This window comes from Coturnix japonica, chromosome 5, assembly GCF_001577835.2.
Source record: "Coturnix japonica isolate 7356 chromosome 5, Coturnix japonica 2.1, whole genome shotgun sequence".
NCBI classification, from domain to species: Eukaryota; Metazoa; Chordata; class Aves; order Galliformes; family Phasianidae; genus Coturnix; species Coturnix japonica.
The window spans coordinates 49,022,585-49,038,719 of record NC_029520.1 but is presented as its reverse complement, the minus strand read 5'-3'; the positions used below and the strand labels follow the sequence as shown (position 1 = coordinate 49,038,719).

Here is a 16,135-nt window from a genome sequence, read left to right as displayed (position 1 = left end):
TCTTGTTACTTAAGTGATACAGCCTTCTCCATACTCCTTCTCCCCCTCACTTTTCTGTAAGAAAAGGAAAGAAGTTGAAAAAAGGAATGACAGCGAGCTGGTTTTTTTAACCTAAACAGGAGCAATTTGCATACAAATCAGATTTTTCAGGTGCCACGGAAGATGTGGGTGCTCTGACAAGCTGGAGGAAGGCAGGGTGAGTTTGACACAAACACTGCCAAGTGATGAACTTGCAATTTACAGCTCTTCCCTGGGGCAGAGCGTCTTGGAGAGAGTCTGTTCTACACTGCATTTATTTTCAGTCTCATTGACACTGTAAGACAAAGACCCTGTTTTTTTCTTTTATTTACACTCCCCCTCCAAACCCTTGCATGCAAGTCCTACAAATGTAGTCGATATGAGCAGGAGCAGCAAGATGTAAACCAGGTGGGAAGTGCTTCCTTAGCAAACCTGATGAGAAAATGAGTTACCCAATCAATAAAGTAGCACCACACCATAGAGGAAGAGAGCCCTACGATGCACTAAGCAGCACACAACATTCTTACCGATGCACGTGGGGAGCCAGCAGGGCACACCAAGGTGCTGGAGCAGCTGAGGAAGCAGCAGCAGCCTGACAGTGGCACTTCAGCTCGAGCTGCTGTGATCTTTTGGGAACTAAGGGCTCCTAGCCCTTAGTTAGGGGTGCCACAGCCCTGCACGCTCAGAGCCCTCGCACAGCACCACAAAGAGGCGAGGGAGCCATTGAGACCAAGCTGGACTAGGTGATCTTTGGTTGGGTTAGACAGATGATCTCACTGGTCTTTTCCAATTGGAGCAGAAATCCTGCTTTGTCTTCCCATGGCTTTCTGCAAAACAGAACGTCCTACCAGAGGAGAGTCTCAGCAGCTGAGGTAGCAAATAAGCTCCAGCTGCTGTTTACTAACACAACCGTGCACCTGAGCCAGCACTGAGCACAAGTTTCACAAGTACTCACTTCTCTGCTTTCTCCTCCAGCCCTCCCAGCAGGCTGAGATAATTTACCACAACTGTTCTTACAAAAGCGTTACACCCTTTCTAAAATAAAACAGGGCTACGCGACAGATCTAAACCAGCAAATGCATCAGAGCAATTAGCAGTTCTGCTGCTTTTATGGCTCTGATTGGAATTCTGAGCTAAGGCAAAAAACAAGCTCCCCAAGAGAAGAGTGGTGGCTCTGCATACGGGCTCCATCTGCTGGCACGCTGCTCCCCAGCTCCATTTAACATATAGTAAACTGAAACAAAACCTACACAGCCATCAATTACATTTTTCCTGCTCGCAGCCTACGAATTTCAATAAATACGCCATCTGTCATCTTCTGTGTGGGAAGTTCAGTCATCTCTTGGCAGCAATATTATTCTAGAGCAATTACCTGTGTCTTTATCACCTATCATTGTGCTTCATCATCTTTTAAGATGAAACAAAATTGCGCTGGCAGGAGAAAGACGTGCTTTTTTGAGACCTGTCAGCCAGCCAACAAATGGAGCATTAAGTTAAAGAGATGCCAGAGATGTGCTATGTTAATAAAAGAGAGGATAGGAAAGGAAAGGAAGAATGTGAATCTAAGCCCTGAAAGGAGACTGGCTTACCAGCTGTATTTGAGCAGTTACTCGAGTGCGTGGAGTATGACTGGAGTTCGTTCTGGGCTGTTTTCTGCCTCAGATGTACTGAGGTTCCTCTCAGTTCCATCCTTGTCAGGGCAAAAAGAGCCTGTGGGGCAGAGTGGGGCTGTGGTTCCCAGAGCCCTTAGTGAAGCTGCAGAGCCCCCTGAGAAGCTCTCAGCCTCCGTGGTGATGTGCACAGACATTGATGTGTGCAACCGAAACTGGAACAGGATGCTGTTGGATCACTGCTGGAATAACGTGACCCAACCAAGCAAACTGCAGATCACTGTGCTTTGTGCTGGGGCTGGAGGAGATTGCAGCCTGGTAGAGGGCTCATTAGAGAGCAGCAACCTTTCCCTGCACTGCTTGGCATGAATTAAAAGCCCCTTAGTAAAATGAGCGTGAATAAATATAAGGCTCCAGTGAATGCCTTGCCTTAGTCTAGGTGAGTGTTTGGGTTATGCAGTGTTCCCAATGCTTCTGTGCAGTTGAGCTGCAGGACCCAGCAACTCGTAGTTACAGGTGTGTACACAGCGTGGGGCCGACATGCTGTGCTGTTAGTTGCCAGGTGATCAGCAGCACGAACCAGCTTTCAGGTTCCAGTTCTGCAGGGTCTACTGCCCGCCAGCTTAAAGCAAGTGATCAGGAAGGTGCATCTGACAGGTGAAGCTACTGGAGCAGTTTGTTTGTTTGATTGACTGAGTGAAAGCTGCAAACCAAGGGTTTATTTCCCAACTTCTGCTGTAGCTGCCAATCGTGTGTGCTCAGATTAACTTCAAAATTAAAAGTGTTTTTGAAAGTTAAACCAGTTAAGGCAGTACCAGAAGCTTGGCTGTGATTTTTTTATTACCCTGATTCCATTGGCACCTCTTTCTCCATCTGACAAAGTCTTGAGCAGAAGCTATTGCACACCCCTGCTTCTCCTCGCTGCTTTAGCGTAGCTGGGTTAAAACCTTTTTGGATTTTCTACTTTGCATTGAGAAGTAAGAAGTGCAGCATGGGTTTGTAGCAGCAGCACTGCTTTTGTACACTCACTCACTGCTTTTCACATTGCTTTATTTGCCTTGTTACTGAGGCACCGATCTATTTTCAAAGAATTATTCGGAGAGTCATTGAGATCCCTTTTCTGAGTGAAAATAGCTGAATTGGGTCCTTCAGGTTCTCTGCAGGTAACACTGATGCAACATTCAGCTTCCTTGCTCTAGGCCTGTCGTCATGAGTGTTCCTGGTGCACCTTCATCATCTTTGACCCCAGCAGCTCTCTGGAAGGCGTCCTATTTCTGCAGCACTTGAAAAGGAATTGTAATTAAATTTTTATGCCGTCAGGAAGTTGCTTACCACAGTTGTTTCTTGCTCTGCCCTCTTATGATTCTACATTTAACTTGCTAGAAGTTCCCGGTCTTTTATTTTTACTTTCCTCCTTTGAACGTGATATTCAAGTTCTGAAGGGCAGTTTTTCTCCTTTATTCTTTGCTGTCCTCAGTCATCTTAATCCGCCGTGTAACCCCATCAACAAAGTGAAATTCAGCTTTTGTTGTTGCTGTTCATTTGGAGTGTTTTCACTTGGTGATACAGGTGGCCTGCTGCTTTCCTGTAATACCTGTACGTGCTTTCTTGGAAGTGCTTCCAGCTTTTCAGCTATTTCCTTTTACTGCTACACTGGTTTTTATGCAGTTCTTTTTCAAAGATTATGGCTTTCATTTCTGTGGGCTTTTTCTCTTCTGCAGGGCTGCTGAAGAATTGCCTTCCTTTGTGCATCTGAAGACTGGCTGCTTCTCTGACACAAGTTTTTAACTCATTATTTCCAATATCTAAATGGTGTTTACATCACCCTGTCATGATATTTTCCCCATCTGCCTGTTTTAATTGTGGTTTCAGATTGCTGTTGCTTGCTGTTTGCATACCTGTCTCCCTTAGCCCTGCAGCCAGTATCCCAAACTGGTTGCTTTTGCTTATCTGTTCCTTTTTTATCCCATCACACTGCTTCCCTACTGGCCTTGCTTGCTGTGCTGCCCCTCTGCTCTCCATGTTTGGGGATTTTCAGTGTCCTCTGGGTTTTTTCTGCCTCTGAACCTTCCCTTCACGGAGCCCATGTGCTGCCTCTGTGGTTCACAGATCAGGAGCAATTCTTAATGAAAAGCTGGGGACTGACAGTGGAAGCTGCCCATTCTTTCCAAGCATCTTACTTACAAAGTACTTATATTTACGTGTTGTTTTCAGATAAATGCTTTTCCAAGTGATAGGAATATGGAATATTGCAGCTGAAATCCACTTATAAACAAACCTGTGTTGCTACACTGTTGTATAAGCCCAGAGTTTAGCTTAAGTACTGCACATGCTTTTATCCCCTCCCCTCCAGCAGAACTGGAAGGGTTCCTGGCACAGGGCTGGACTGATTTGCAAAGGCTCATAAATGGTTTAGGTTGGAAGAGACCTTAAAGATCATCTACTTCCAACCCCCTTCCTTAGGCTGGCTGCTCCCCACCAGCTCAGGCTGCCCAGGGCCCCATCTGTGGCCTTGGGCACCTGCAGGGATGGAGCACCCACAGCTCAGGGCAGCAGTGCCAGCACATCACCACCCTCTGAAATAAAGGAAAGGCAGTTTGCTCTTTGGGGTCTGACAGAGATCTGCAGGGTAGCAGCAGAGGGATTTGTAGGGAGTCCCCTTCATGGCCTCGTGAGGTCTGGGGGTGTCACAAGAAAGCAAGCTCAGAAGGAGCAGAAAGAGGGGGACCTTCATGCATAAGGTGGTCAGCCTGGAGGGGTCCTGGTGAGGAGGGACTGTGTCCTCATCTTGTGCTGAAGCTCTTGGAGTAGGTTTTGATTTACATCTCTGATCTCCACCAGACCTTCACCTAATTGAGTAGATTGACCCTGGCTCATACACAGCAGGCAATTAATCATAGACTGACTAATCAGCTTTCTCAATGGCTGGCACCTTGCAGAAAGGCTGAGAATCACACACTACCTTCACTTACCAGTTTCACGCTTCAAGATTTATAGCCAGCTAATTCTATTGAATTCTGTGGATTTACTGTAAACTTTAATTATTATAAGCTCTGAAACGTAATGAAAGTTACTTTGCTTAGCTAACCAAAGTGGTTATTTAAATACTAAGTTCTGTAGATGCTTTAAGTAATTGCACTCAATAGTTTTCCACGCTGTTAACATTTAGCTCAAATCTGTCATATCTATCTAAATGTAAATCCCTTGAAAACCGAGTACCAGAGTGTAGAAGTGTTATAGAAGTGTTATTTAAGGTTTAAAGGTAGTTTTATTCAAACGTCTTCATTTTTCTCTTTCCTCTGGTTCGCCTTCTCACTGCCCTGAACTGTGGAGGACCTTCATGAGCTTATTCATTGCTTCCAATGACTGCTGGACAAGTGGAGCCCGGTCACGTTCTCCTCTGCTGTGTGCTTTATAGTCCTTGGTGCCTGTGTTGTAGAAGCTTCCCTCTTTCCTTGGTTTTCTCTTAATGACTTTTGGTGTCCTTCCTGTGGCCTAAAACTGTCACTGAAAGCATGTTCATTTTTTGCCCTCCAGTCGTGTTCTGAGCTGGGCTACCCTTGCAGCTGTGTTATTGATAGGAGAATGTCCTCTGCACGTTTTACCTGTGCTGTTAGTCTGCCAGCTGTCTTTTCACTGTTTAATTTTCTTTTTGATGCTGGTAGATAACTGTATTACATTGAAGTGGAGTTACACAGAAGCACCTGGAACCAGAGCTGACCCATTCGAAGTGGATTCCCTGTTAATACTGGGATCAAAGTATTTCCTTACTCCTTTTAAATTTCTCTTCAGAGACACTGAAAGATTTTGAGGACCGCAGACACCTGCTGCTGAAGGGTTCCATTTTTCCTCTCTCCAGTCAGCAGAAAGAAGACAGATCCTTGTTTCGGAGCCTGTCTGGGGCTGGGCATGTCCCTAGCACCCTCCCTTCTGCTTATGGTGCTCCTGATGGGTCCCTGGCTGTCATCGATGTGCACTGAGCATGGGAAGCTGACAGAGCTTGTGTATGTCAAGTGCTGTGAAGGCTTTGTGATAACATTTCTGGTGGTTTTGGCTCCTTAATGGCCGTCTGCATTTACTCATGCATCTCTAAATGGTTTTACTGTGCATCACAAGCAGCTGGTCCCTTTCCTTCAGTCTGATATGGCTGCTTATCGGTGTTACTGAGATTAGATTGTGGTGTTAGTACATGGCAAGTGTTTGAATTAGTTAAAGCCACTCTGCATACATCTTTATTCTTTAGCAGTATTCCCAATCAGCGCACGTGTTGTTGTTGGCTTGTTTTTTCTTCCCCTCCCTGGATTATTTCGTCCTATCTTGTCCATCCTCGTTCTTGTTGAGATTGTGCAGCTGTTTTCTCCTCTGCCTTTGGTATCGCTTCCCATGGTACGCTGGTTGTTACAGCCTGTATTCCTGATCTGTTTGTCTCAACCACTCTGTTGTGTTGTTTTTGTAGGAGCCCATGTGCTGACTCAGTGTTTGAAGGACGGAGACCATTTGCTCTAGTGAAGCACTGGCACAGGTTGCCCAGAGAGGTGGTAGATGCCCCGTCACTGCAGACACCCAAGGTCAGGCTGGATGGGGCTCTGAGCACCTGATGGAGCTGTGGGTGTCCCTGCTCATTGCAGGGGAATTGGACCAGATGGCTTTGAAGGGACCCTTCCAACTCAGTGATTCTATGAAACTGCAGCAAATATCTGTGAGCTGGACTGCTCAAATCCACATTAAAAATGGTGGGTACTCAGAATTGTATTGGGCCTGGCCATTGGACAGCACATGGAATAACTGCAGGGAAACTGCTTAGTCAAATTACAGCTGATGTAACAAACCTGAAAGGGCACAATTTCTTGGCAGACTTTGGCAAACCAGGTCAGATTTCTCTACCTGGGCTTAGCAGGCACATGGATTTTATTGATACTTTTTGTTGACATAGGTGAAACTAATCGTTTTGTTTGTGGTTAATGATTTACGATCTCATTTCAAATAGTTTTCAGGTGTGGTTTCGGGTATAGGAGGCTGTGCTTTGTGCTGTGCCACTTGATCAGAATTTGCTGTGTTCATACCTGTGTAAGAGAACTGAGCAGGGCACTGACACACAGTCCATTCCATGTGGGTTTCTAGTTATGGGGCCCGCTGACTCCCTGTGTCCTGGTGCACTCTCAGAGTCCTGGCTGTTTCATCAATTCCCTTTGTCTCATGTTTCTTTTGCATGAGGTTTGGACCAGAGGGAGAAAAGCAGGATTGCTTTGAGCCTGGGATGCAGGAGGTTTGCATTTTTACAGACTCTGAGGAAGGTTTTCTGTAGGGGCCAAAATGAAAGCGTACTGTCTGTGTGTGGATATACTGCAATCCTCCTTCCGCTGCATATCAATTATAGTCAGCCCAGTTCACCTCTAGCAAATGCTGCGTTCAATGATAATTGTTTCACGAGTTCTGGCTGAGCTCTCGCCCCAGTGAGAGACACATTGGATTGATGTAAGCCTGCTCCTGCAATAAGGAGAAGCAGGAAGTGGGTTGAGAGGGGCTCGTTTCAGAGCTACAAGGGCAGCAGAGGGTTGGTGGGGCTTTGAAGGAGGCGGCTGTGTGGAGCTGCCATTACACTGGAAGCGATCCGTGTCGCCAGGGAAACAGGCTGCCTGCGATTCCTGGCCAGAGGATGCTCGGTCTGTGAAATAATGGTGTGAAGGTTTTTGAGACACGCACCGCCCGGGTTTTAAAAATAACCACTTGACATTTAGCGGGGTATGAAAGGAATATTGCTGCAGTTTAGCTGGTGGTTGACAAATACTAATAAAAACTGGGTCCGTTTGAAGAGGGGTTTGAGTGTTGGTTCTGCTGAAGCTCTCCCAGCACAATTGTTTTGGGGAAAAAGAATGAAGTGGGAGGAGAAAGGGAAGTGTTGAGTAGACAAGGATGGGAGCTTTGTTCTCCTACCATTATTGTAGCGGTATTTCTGCGTTACTTTTTCCATTGTAATGTTATAAAAGATGTACTCAGGAGTAAAGTTTAGAGTAAGAAATTAATGTGGGAGAGCAAAGAAAGAAGCTGAGAATAGCTTTGATTTCTCTGCAGGGTGAACTTCAGCAGAGACATTAGGGATGGATTTGGCCTGAATGATGCAACTCTTCTTCAGGGAATTGAATCTACATCCAAAATCCATGTTCAAAGCAGAAGATTTGTGGATAGTGAGAACAGGATGTGGTCTCACACCAAGTATCACAGAGCTTACTTTAATGTACCTTAAAGGTTAAAAGAATCCCAAGTATTTATCTCTGGAGCTTGAATTTAAGCAGCAAAATGAATGTGTACCTGTACAGGAGGGAATAATTACTGACAGTTTCAAATTCATGACAACTGAAGGGCTCTTTTTTCTTCAGATAAAGCACTCCTAAGCTGCAGAATGGTCAGGAAAGCCACATGTAAGGTAGTTCTAAAAAACACCCTGTTAAGTGGTAGAGGCTGTTTTATCTCTTGTTTCTCAGGCTAACATTCCTTTGGTGGCTGTCACATGTTTACCAACCAGCCTTCCTCGTTCCTTGGGTCATTAAGTCAACAAGTACATAACAGAGAAAGAGCACCGCTCCAGTCCCTGAAACTCAGGGCTGTGCTTCTGTTCCGCTTTGCCCTCCTTGTGTGAACACCACAGGTTGGGAGGATGCAGCAACCTGTCTCAGGAAGAAAGCTTTGAAGTTGTATTCTTTGCGAGAAGAGGATTCTTGGGAGTTTTCACTGCCGGCTTGACTCGTTTTGCTGCTTTGTGTAAGGACAATTAGGTAAGCCCGGGGTTCTGAATGATTTGTGGCTATTTCTTGGTGGGAAGATGGCTTTCCTGTTTTGTTGCTTCTGCGTCAATTACAGTTTTAAAGGTAAATCCTGAGTTATGGCAATTCTTGTTGCTGGGGATTTGCATGCTGCTTGGGTTTTCTTAAAGCGGTAATACAGAGGTCTTGGAAATTGCAAATAATGAAATAGGAGTTAGCTTTTTCTTCTGTTTTCTGCTTTGATTTTGTGCTGTTTCCAGCTGGCACTTAAGATTTTACTGTAGAACAGAAGTCAGACCATAATTATAGGCCCATAATGAGTAATGTGAGCGCAGAGAATTTACATTCATGTTAAGCAAAGGGTGCATCTGATCCCTCTGCAAGGGAAGCCGTCGATACTTGCAGATGTTTGTGGCTGGGGTAGGTTAAGAAAAGGGTCTAAATGTAGCATGGTGGCTGTGGGAGAATATAGCTGCAGAGATCTGATATGAAATAGTGAGCAGGCCTTGGCTGCATGTGTCTGAATACATGTAAGGAGTCATGCTGCGCTTTATTCTTGGGGTCCACTATGTCAACTGTTCTGCAGAATGTGTGCAGGGATGGTTGTTCACGTGGGATGAAGTATCAGAACTGCAAAAGCCAGCAAAATATGTGGAATCTATTTTAGTTAATCTCCATTGCATCTATTTTGGTTAACAGTCACCTCTGCCTCCCCCCTTCTTGCTGTCCATCTGACTCTCAAGTGGCATAGCTCTCCATTCTAGCCTTGAGAATGGGAACTGATGGGCATCTTGCTAGGCCAATCTTGATTGTTTTTGAAAGGTTGAGGTAACTGAGAGGTGCTGGAGGACTGGAAGAAAGCAAATATTGCTTCAGTCTTCAAAAGTGGCAAGATTATATAGATATAAGGAAAAAATCTTCTACGTTGAGGGTGGTGAGGCACTGGAACAGGTTACACAGTGATGTGATTGGTGCCCCATCCCTGGAGGCTTTCAAGACAAGGCTGGATCAGGCCCGGGGCAAAGCTGTGGTTGTCCCTGTTCATTGCAGGGAAGTTGGACTAGATGGTCTTTGGAGATTCCTTCCAGCCTTAAGGATTCTGTGATTCAATGAAGAAAGAAGATCTGAGGAACTACAGGCCAGTCAGCCTCACCTCAGTCCCTGAAAAGGTGATGGAACAGCTCATCCTGAAGGCCATCTCTAATCATATGGAAGTCCAGAAGATGATCAGGAGGACTCAGCATGGATTCATTGAAGGGAATCATGCTTAATGAATATGGTTGCCTTCCATGATCTCACTGCTGTCTGGACAGGTGATGTTTGAGCAGTGGATGTTCTCTACATTGGCTTCAGCAAAGCTTTTGACACTATATCCCATGTTATCCTCATAGACAGGCTCAGGAAGTGTGGGCTGCAGGAGCGGATGCTGAGATGGGTTGAGAGCCGGCTGAACAGCAGATACCAGTAGCTAGCGGTGTTCCCCAAAGGTCCAGTACTGTTTGACACATTCCTAATTTACTTAGATGAAGGAATAGGGTGCCTTCTGAGTGTCGTCAGCATTTGTTTTCTCTGAGATCACTCCTGCTCCCTATTAGGTCAGTGATTTCTATGTCCTATTCCAAAGACATATGTTGAGTATAAGTCCTGGGGTCCGAGTCTGATTCAGTATTGCCAAGCTGAGAAGTGCCTGTAATAGTTGGAAGATATGATAGAAGAAGAATACAGGGGGGGTGAGGCTGATTCCCACCTCATTATGCCTGTTAAACCTGATTTCCACTCCTTTATCACAGAGCTTGTGGTTAGCTGAATCAGTTCGTGCCCTTCTCCTTTCAGCCCTAGTAATGAGTTAATTAGTTTTTTATACTAATGTGTACAGAGAAAATTTCACAGTGGTGTGGTAGTAGGTGGCAGTACTTGCTAAGCTCTTAACTCTGTTAAGTTCATGAATCTAGAAACCACTGGCATTTTTCCCCAAGCATTTGTTTTAATGGCTTTTGTTATTGTTAAAACATGTTTTCCCAGGGTGTAGGTCACTTGGTCAATACTAGAAGCCTAGAAATCTTCCACAATAAAATCTTTCTTTGAAACCACACCCTGTATGGGCAGCATTATTCCTGTTCATAGCTCTCTTTAAATACCAACAATTCTTCCATGCTGTTCCTCAGCAGCTGCTGCATCAGCTCAGTAAGTGGCTGTGCAGGATGCACATGGAGATGGGACAAAATAATACCTAAGGGTCCCTCACACCAATTGGAGCAACACAGTGAGTCAGACTGGCTGCAAGCAATGTGTATGGGACAGATCTCAGTGTAGGAGTATCCAGGAGTGGTGGGTCTTCTGCAAGGCAGTGTAGAATGGCCTCAGAGGAGGAGAGGGTTGTCTGTGCTGTTTGAACTCTCGAATTTCACTTTTGCAATTGTGTGGAATGGTGATGGAGCCATGTTAGGGTGATATAGTGCTGAGAGTTGTTAGATGGTGATCGGTGGGTTTTCACAGACGTGAGTCTCTTCACTACCAAGTAAACTTTCTAGTTTCAGCAGCTGAGTGACTGTGAGAAATTCCCTCCTGTGTGCATTTGTGCGTCTCTTTCATGGCCCTTTGGTTGTCCTAAATGCCAGACTAACTGTCTGTCTTTGTGGCTGGGCTTAAATGCATGAGACGGATGCATTTAGGTGTGTAGTAGAGGGTATGGTCTTGTTTTTACTTTAAAAAAAAATTAAAAAATCAATTACTGGTTGTGCTTTCAAGGCAAAATTAGGCACCAAAGCTGCCCTTATAGCATTTCCAATTAGATGTTTAGTAATAGTGCAGATGTTCGGCACTGCAGTTTGATGCCAACTCCTGGTCTAGGAAGGTCAAGAGCTGGTGGTTCGTGCCTGTCCCACTTTTCTTTCTGGCCAGCAGATTGCTGCTGCTGATGTTGCCTGGATGTTGTTTAAAGGGAGCTGAAAAAGGAGGTGAGCTGGATTGAGAAGGCCACACTTGCAACGAGTGGCTCCAGGCTTGTTGGGGGTGAGTGTTACCTATCTTTGAATATTATCTTCCTTTCAAGGGAGTATTGAGCCACAGAGAAGTCATGGGCCTTGTTAGGGTCCTGCTGTCTATGATCTGCTCTTGGTGAGCAGATGGTCTCCTCATGGCTTCCCAGGAGGCTCCCTCCAGGCATATGCTGTGTGCAGGTCTGGAACTGCCATGCAGGTATCCAACATATTGTGCCCTCTTGCTGTTCTCTCATCCCCTTCAGCAGCAATTGTGAGGTGTCCATGGCCTACCAGGAGCTAACAGGGAGGTCCAGAGTGGTGATGGGAGGGTGCTCTGCTTTCTGTGGGCACACGGCCCGCTCTCTGCAGATGGGAAATTGTGTAAGTATGAAGAGATTTGGTTTGATTAGCTGAAATCTTCTGTTGGCAGAACAATTCCAGTCCCTGGAGCAATGGAGATCAGACGGGTTGCCAAGGCAACTCACAGGCTTCAGTGAGAGGTTTACATCTGCATCGTCCTTGGTCAGTTGATGGAGTTGGGCTTATTTAGGTCTTTGAAGGGGGGAAAAAAAAACAGAAAGCTGTTGTCCGGCCTTTTACTGTGGTGAGTCATTCTGCCTTGGGTCACCAGTGGAACTAAGAACAAGGTTGTGTGGGTGAGAAAAACAAGTGCATGACAACATAAAGATCCCAATTAGATTCCTCTCTGAAGCGGTGAGAGCACTTCAGTTCTAAGTGGAAACAACTTATTCTTTTTCTCCCCAAGCAAGAGAGAAGCACAAACAGAAATCCTCCATTCTCCTTCCTACTCTCCCCATTCCTCTGTCTCCCAAATGCAAAATGATTATTTCCATCTGGACTCCAGCTCGGGGTTTGCTGCGGCTGATCCCTGTTTTTGTTGAGCCAACAGTGTTGTGCCAGTGCTGTGCTGAGTTTACTCTGAACATTCAGAAGGGACCAGGTGCAGTGTTTGCACAGTCAAGGAGGGGAGTGCTGTCACGCTGAGTGTGTAAGGACTTGTGCTAATAAAGATCCCTTTAAAGTAATTCTGGAGTTGATAGGGAAGACATGCTACAGGGCTAACAAGAACACACCTGGTGAGTTGAAGGTGGTATATGAGAAACAACATCAGAGTGCCCTTTTTGGTCTTTCTTACTGTTGAGATAAATGTGGGTTGCGCTCAGCAGTGGATACCTTATTAGTTCAGAAGGAAATAAGTGCTCGAGGTAGAATGGTGAAATGCTCACTGCGTGGTCTAACACAGGGAGCCGGGCTGGCATTCTCTGAAAGTGCAGGTTCTCTGATTCTCTTGTGTGTGTGTACCTGAGCTGATGTCACATAGCATGGGGAGAAAAGAAAGAACGAAAATAAGCCTAGGCACTGCTTGCTGAGATGCACGTTCTGACCTTCTCTGCCATAAAACCAGGGCATGGCCTTTGTAGGCTGCAATTTGTGGATGAGAGGAGGAAATTAAAAAGGGTAGAGGAGCCTTTAGAAGTCTGCATTGGCATCATTATTTATTTGCCCTTTTTTGAGAGGATGGCAGTTGATAGATGTTTCACTGCGATGTTGCACGGTTATATTCTTTTCCTGTCTCAAAATACTGCATTAGTGATACCATGGCAACAAAGAAGTTGTCTTTAAAGGAAAAGAAGAAGAAAAAAGAAGTGTGACTTCAGCACTGAAGAATAGTGGCAGACTGACAGCACAAACCTTCCCTTTCTACCAGGAAGGCAGCGGTGTCAGCCATGACAAAACGTATATGACTATGAACTCTGAGTTGTACTGTGACTGAAAACAAGCCTGGGACATGATGAAAGGCAAACCTACTGTAGTAAGCTGGTTGGGAGTGTCTGAGATGATGCGTTCTTGCCACACAATTCTACTTTGATAAAAGTTGTAACTTTTCTAAGAAAAACATCTTGAAAATCCTTTGCTAAATACAAGTTGTGTCCTTATTCAGGATGGTTTTCCTCTCTGGGCAGGGCACGGAGGCAGGAGCAGAAGCCAGATGTCTCTTGCCACAGCAGTAGGTTTTTGGGTGGTAAGGTAAAAGACACATGGAAGCTGCCAGTTTAAGCCTCTGCCCTACTTGGTTCAGATGTGAATTTGAACGCGGGTCTCATCTCTGAGGTGAAAGCAGAAGATTTTAGGGACTCACTTTCTTCTCACAGTTGATCTATCCAAATTGTGTGGATAGTTATCACTGCAGTCTTTTTCTTGCCCTTCTACATCTTAGTTGTAAGCTTCCACCACCAGGTGAGCCCCCTCACTGCTCTGTCTGATGGCTGTTTTTACCATGGAAAATTGTTGCAGCGTGCGAAAAAAGAGTTTTAGACTGGCTTGTAGTTTAGGGTAAGAATCAAGATAGAGGGAAATGAAAGAGCACAGGCTTGAGCGTAAGGGTTTTCTCATAGCAGGTAAAGCACTCGCCTACACACTCAGTCTGTTAAATTTTCTAAAGATCTTGTTTTTGCCCTAGTGCTGATTTTATAGTGGGACACGCAGAAAGATTCCCCAGCCTGAAATGATCACGAATGTTGGCCTGGTAAGAACCTGAGAGGGAGGAGGAAGGATTATGTAGGTGTTATAGTTGATTCCATCTCGGACTCTTGAGCACGGTAAGACTGTTCCTTGCTAAAAGTTTGTGCCCTGTTTTCCTACCACTCTTTGCCTAACGTTCCCACAGCCAAAACAGGTCTGAGGAGGCTGGTCAGAAGGATGGTTTTGGGGTCAGACTGAGCTGAATGCTCCCAGTGTCCAAGGACAGGGGCTCAGTCTGTGCAGGTCTCAAAGCAGTGACCTTCCTGTTGTAGTCTGAGGCAGGAACCAGTGGTTGTACAGTAGAACCGAGGCCTGGTTGGTACCACAATGTTCCTTATGCTGTCTCTGCTGAACTCTCAGCTCTGACATATAGGGGGACCAACTTCAAGTCTGCGAATGGTAACTCAGGTGCTGTCCCACTACAATTTTCAGTCTCCCTGGCCTTGTTAACTTCGGTGTATTTTAAAAGCCACGTTGAATTTTCTAAGGTTATTAATAAGATTAGCAATTAGTCCCCGAATCATCCTTTTGAGATGTAGGCAGTTAATTGAGTCACCTCCATTAGACGACATGAGTACTCCCTTGTCCATCATGACATGCTTGTTTCCTTTTTTCTTTTGTATCTGTGGTGTGTGTATGCTGAGAAATGGAGTGAGAGCCAGGACTCTTCTAAATGCAGAACATCAGGCATCATCATATGCAAACACAGTGTACTTGCTGTTGATTTGACCTGGAGTTGTTTGAAACACATCCAGCAAAACTAATACTTCATCCTTTCTAATGAGAAAATGCCTTCTGTTGAAGGCAGAATATTTCACAGAACAGTTTGCTTGGTCTCAAACATTGACAGGAGCATTGCTCAAGAGGAGGGTGGCATTTTTGCTGCAGAGAAAGTGATGTGGCTGCAGAGTATTACATAGTAAGCTCTATAGGAGCCTTTATGCGGTGGGAGATCTTGCAGATTTTGAGATTTACTGGCCTGAAAGCAGTGAGTCTGACTCAGAAAATAAGGGCGGAGGGTTCTCTTTAAGGGGAATGTGGGATATTGTACTGGGAGAAGTAGAATGTGAGATTATGGGAGAACTTCATAGAATCATAGAATGGCCTGGGTTGAAAAGGACCACAATGATCATCCAGTTCCAACCCCCTGCTGTGTGCAGAGTTGCCAATTACCAGACCAGGCTGCCCAGAGCCACATCCAGCCTGGCCTTGAATACCTGCAGGGATGGGGCATCCACAGCTTCCTTGGGCAACCTGTTCCAGTGCATCAACACCTTACGAGTGAAAAACTTCGTCCTAATATCCAACCTACATCTCCCGTTTCAATTTAAAACCATTCCCCCTTGTCTTGTCACTACTAATCCTCGTAAACAACAGTTCCCCCTCCTGTTTATATGCTCCCTTCCAAGTACTGGAAGGCCACAGTGAGGCCTTTGTGGGTCTAGACACTGAAGTGCCTGTGTAGATTAACAGGACTTTCCATGATTGTTCTTTTGGACATGACTTCTACTGCTTTTTGTTCTCTCTGTGCTGTGGCTCCCATTCTGTGGAGTGATTGAGTTGGTGTTTCACTGGTTCGCAGAGTTGCTGGGGGCATAAACACGTTGAGGCCTGCAAGGTGTTTGGATGCTGCAGTTGTGAGGGCTGTAGAAGAAAGGGAAGGCAAGGTGCTGTACTGTCTCTGAAACCTTTGAAATTGAATGCTTCTGTCTTATGCCATAAGGCTGCTTAAATCTCTAAGGTGACCTGCAAGCACATCAGAAACAGCTACAGATGGGCACACTTTTTCACACTTTGTTCAATCCAGTTTTGCAGTCAAGCTTAATAAATGCAGTCAGGTCAAAAGTATCTTTCAGTCCTTCATATTCCTTATATAAAAACCAGCAGAACTTTTGTTTCTTGCTATCTGTAAACCAGTACATAAAAATAAAGTGTGTGAAACTTGAAGCTCGATGCAGGGCAAGTCCTGCCTTGGGTGGGAATTTTACCCTCCTGCTACAGTGCTCCATGGAATCTGATTGCCTTTTTGATAATGTATTTGTGGCTCACCTTGAGGAGAAGAGGGGAGTTATACAACCATTCCCTTACAGTGCTGTTAGGAAGGGTCAGGCTTTGTCTCCTTTGATATAGATACCGGGAAAGAGCTGCAATCCTGTGAAAACACACGTTTATTTCTGAAGTGTTTGTGTGTTGTGTGTGTGGTGCACACGAATAGAATTGC

General features: G+C 45.3%; 1 protein-coding gene across 9 annotated transcripts in view; it reads left to right on the top strand.

Moving 5' to 3' along the window:
• Positions 1-16,135, top strand: part of SYT16 (synaptotagmin 16) — a 93,824-nt gene that overhangs the window by 18,412 nt on the left and 59,277 nt on the right. Inside the window, exon 1 of one of the 9 annotated variants that reach the window (XM_032445136.1) lies at positions 7,713-8,401. The exons of the other annotated variants lie outside the window; for them this stretch is intronic. The gene's annotated coding sequence lies outside the window, so the exon portion shown is untranslated. Of the gene's footprint in view, positions 1-7,712; positions 8,402-16,135 lie in introns of those variants that run through there. 9 annotated transcript variants of the gene reach the window in all.